Raw genomic sequence first — 4,814 nt, 5'->3', positions numbered from 1 at the left:
TGTTCAGCAGGGAGTCTGCCTCTCCCTCTGACCCTCCCCCTTCTCATGCTCTCTTTCTCATTCTCTCTCTCTCAAATAAATAAATAAAATCTTAGGAAAAAAAAAAGATTTAACTTAGTAGTTATAGCTTGTTAAGTTAAAGTTATATATTTGGTTTGAGTAGGATCAGTAGTGATAAAGATTATCCAAAATAATGAGTCAAGCATTATTTGAGTTTTAAAATGATACCATTTTCCTAAAAATGTCAACTTTTATCTTTTAGGAACTGGTCAAATGTAAATACATGTTTTACATTCTAGGTTTGCCTATCTAGTTTATTTCTCATAATAGTCTTTGAAAACTATCACCATAACAGGGTTTATTTTACAGAGAGACTTGTGTTGTGGACCACAGTCATCAAGCATACATTCAAGGAAGACATCTCAGTCACCAGTACCTTCCCTCTGTCATCCTAGCTGATCACCACCGTCTTCATCCTCAAAAAGACTCTCGTTTTCGGGGCGCCTGGGTGGCTCAGTGGATTAAGCCGCTGCCTTCGGCTCAGGTCATGATCTCAGTGTCCTGGGATTGAGCCCCGCATCGGGCTCTTTGCTCAGCGGGGGCCTGCTTCTCTCTCTCTCTCTGCCTGACTCTCCGCCTACTTGTGATTTCTCTCTCTGTCAAATAAATAAATAAATAAAAATCTTAAAAAAGAAAAAAAAGACTCTCGTTTTCATAACCAATTCTCAGACTACCATGTCTGTTGAACTTCAGCACTCTTCTGTACTCCATCCATCACTCCCTACCCCCACCGTACAGACACATATTTCATTATATTGGCACACACATTAAGCAACCTTAAGGAATTTAAAAAGTCATTCTAATATCCAGTAGCTCTTTAAAAACTTTAGTAAGCATAAGGTCACACAGAAATCTTGTTGTTTAATGCCTACTCTTGGAGCTTTTAATTTTGTATTTCTAGGTGAGAAATTGGCATTTTTATTTTGAAACTTTGACATTTTAATTATTATGTGTCACAGTGTGGACCCCCTTGGGTTCATCTTGTTTGGAACTCTCTGTGCTTCCTGAACCTGGATGTCTACTTCCTTCCTCAGATTAGGGAAGTTTTCAGGTATTGTTTCTTCAAATAAGTTTTCTGCCCCCTTATTCTCTTCTCCTTCATAGGGATTATGGGATCCCTATAATGCAACAGTTTGATGCACTAGATGTTGTCCAAGGCATCCCTTAACCTATCCTCTTTTTAAAAATTCTTTTTCCTGTTTCCTGTTCAGCTTGGGGGCTTTCCATTACCCTATCTTCCAGATTTGGTCTGCTCTTCTGTATCCTCTTATCTACTGTTGATTCCCTCTAGTATATTTTTCATTTCAATACTGTGTTCTTCAACTTTGATTGACTCTTATACTTTCTATCTCTTTGTTGAAGTTCTCAGGGAGTTCACCCACTTTTCTCTCTAGTCTAATGAGCATCTACGTGGCCATTACTCTGAACTATTTATCGATAGATTGCTTATTACTGTCTCATTTAGTACTTACTCTGAGGTTCTGTCTTGTTCTTTCATTTAGAGCATATTCCTCTCCTCATCTTGCTCAACTTTCTGTTTGTTTCTATGAATGGAACAGCTACTTCTCCTAAACTTGAAAAAATGATCTTGTGTATGATCAACCCCTTTGTAAACTATGTGTGCCAAGTGACTTTGGCTGGCTGGAGCTGTGGCTGGCATGGCTCAGGGTTCTGGGGCACTCTGTGCTGGGGCTGCCTAGGATGACTGGAGCTCCAGTGGGAACAGATTGAGGCTCTCTGTGTCAAGGGCACGCTGGAATGACAGCTGAAGCTCATGTGGGTACAAATGGGGCTGCCCCGGGGTGTTTCATGCAGGGGTGACTGGCAGGGCAGCTGAATCTGAGGGTACTCCACATAGGGGCTCCCTAGCAGAAAGACTAGAGCCAAGGTGGGATATGGGCCAGGGGATCCTGAGGCACTCTATGCAGGGGGCACCCTGACAGGGGAGCTAGAGCTGAGACAAGTATGGCCATGGGATCCTGGGGTGCTCTGTTTTGGGGGGTGCCCCAGCAAGTCATCTAGAGTTGAAATGGTGTTGGCCTAGAGTATTCTGGGTATACTTTGTATGTGTGTCACCTTGGCAAGATGGCCAGAGTCATAGTGATGGCTGACCAAGGATGTCTCAGTGAGCTTGGGCTGCCTTGGTGAGACAGCTGGGACTGGTGTAGGCTAGGGACCAGGGTGTCACTGATATGGTAGCCTGGCTCTCACATCTGGCACACTGCTCCCATCTCCAGGTGAAGGAGGAATGTAAACCATGATGCTTGCCAGTCCCTCTGGCCTAAAGAGAGTCCTGGCAGCCCCTTACCATTTGGCAGGGCTCTAGGGTTAGTTCTTCTATGTTCTAATTGCTCTTTTAAAGTACACCTTTTTCCCGTGTGCCCTATAGCATTTGAAGCTGGTGTGGGCCAAGTGGCTAGGGCCTGCTGAGGTGGCAGGTTGGCTCTGGACCCTGGACCCTTGCTCCTCTCTGTACTATCAAGGTAGAGGACAACCATGGCATTGTGGCACTCCCCAGACGGATCCTTTATAGTTCAGTCACCTTTTAAACCATGGTTTTTTTTTATTATTGTTGTTTGTTTTGTTTTTTTCTGAGCTCCAGCACAGATGAATCTGCTCATGGTTCCTTAGTACTCTCTCCTGACTAAGTACACCATGTGGGCAGGCGGAGTTTCCCTTTTTTAGCCTGTCTCTGTCTCTCTTGCCATTCATTGTCTCTTTATTCTTTTTTTCATCTATCTTCTTCAGGAGGAATTGCTCTATAAACAGGTGTAGATTTGGTGTATCCTTGCAGGAAGTGAATTCAGGGTCTTCCTTCGTTGTCATCCTGGCTGGAACTCGGTAATGTGTTTAGAGCTCTATCCTCAGAACAACTTTTTCCCTACTGGACTCCTCTATTTATTTATTCCCACATCAGGTATCATCTCTGTGCATATAACTTCCAAATGGTTTTCTCTAGCCTCAACGACCTTTTTCATTTCTGTAAGGCTTTTCACTTATCAGCTTGACTTGGGTTCAGTGCCAGTCTCTCAACTCAAGCATGCTCAAAACCAAATTAATATTTTTCTTTTTCCTTTCCTTTCCTTTCCTTTCCTTTCCTTTCCTTTCCTTTCCTTTCCTTTCTTTGACATAGTAATTCTCTCTAGCGAACCAGGGCTAGCCAAGACTGTCATTTTACCTTGAAATTTTCCCTTCTCTGTGTCCATCAGTCCTTCTCTGTGTCGATCAGTCCTTGGTTAGACTTTTATTATATTTTTTGCTTCTTGCCATGTCTACTTTCACCTCCCTGGTCAGGCTCTTGCTTTCAAAAAAAAAGCAACACAAGTGAAGAGAGACAAGCAATGGGAGATTAGAGAAACCTTCACATTGAGACTAGCATGGAACTCAGAACTTGAAAGCTAGTCTCCTTAAGTAGAAAAAATTATTCCAAAATAATGGAACATCATCTATAAAGGTACATCAGGCATAGAAATGTCTGGCATCATTAAAGGAAGGCAAGGTAACTGATGGGGTTTTCATGTTGGGTATGTATAGATATTCTCAGTGATTAGGCTGGTCAGGTATGTTCATTCCTGGAAGACCTTGAATTTCATTCGGTAGCCAGTGGAAAAATACAGACTCGTGTGGCAAGAAAACCTGCTATAAACTGTGTTCTAGTTAAGGGAACAAATCATGCAAGCATTAACTATGTCACTAGGAATTGATATACAATGTACTTTGCTTTTAACATTAATTGTTTTAGTGGCTAGTTGCTTATGGGACCAGGAAGGATGCGAGACGAAGGTGCCAGAGATGACTCTGATTTTGGTAGCCTGGATATTTAACCGCATAATTAACCTGGAGGAGAAACACAAATTAAATTTTGTGTTTATGAATGACAGTAGAGTTTAGTCTTGGGCATGCAGTGTGATGTGTCAGTGGGATATACAGGTGGAGGTGTCGAAAACACACTATTACCTCTGTGAGGATGATCGTCTAGAAAATCTATTCCTAGCTCCCTGTTGGATATATGGTTTTTATTTATATATCCCATCAACAAAAAGACAACATATCTGGCCACAAACCCATTATGAGTCCCTTGCCTCAAAACATTTCACTTTCCCACTGCCCCATTTTCATACATTTTCATTTCCCAAACTCCTTATCTACTATCTAGGAGTTGTTTTCAAATTCTCTCCCTCCCTTGATACTCATATTTACTTAGGCATCAAATCTTAATTATTTTTCTGGTATAGTGTCTCTCATATCCACATATCTTCTATCTCTTTTAATTCTATTTTCTAATTCTGGTTATTTTTTATTGGTTAACAATACCTTCTAACAAGACCCCTCCTCCAACCAGTCCCCTTACAACCCATTCTGTCTACTGCAATAAGTTACTCTTTCTAAAACACAAGTTGATCTTGTCACCCCCTTTTTCACAAACTTTCATTGACTTTCTGTCATCAGTAAGAGAATGTTCAAATTCCTTAATATTATAAAATTCATAACATATCTACTCTAGCATTCTCTCCAGCCAAACTGATCTATTTTGCATCCGGGGACCTACTTTTTTTTCTCTCTCCCAGTCTTGCTTCATTGCCTGCAATTATATTGGAAGTGTGTGGAGGATGAAAGATACATTTATAGAAATATTTTGAAACATAAGAAGAGAAGGGATTAGTATCCTGGCCAAGTCTCAGATGAGACCCTATTGCATATACCTAGCTAACCTGCCATGCTAGTGGGCTCCAGTCACAGACCTAACATGGAGG

Source organism: Mustela erminea, chromosome 8 (genome assembly GCF_009829155.1).
Source record: "Mustela erminea isolate mMusErm1 chromosome 8, mMusErm1.Pri, whole genome shotgun sequence".
NCBI classification, from domain to species: Eukaryota; Metazoa; Chordata; class Mammalia; order Carnivora; family Mustelidae; genus Mustela; species Mustela erminea.
This window is presented reverse-complemented; position numbering follows the sequence as displayed.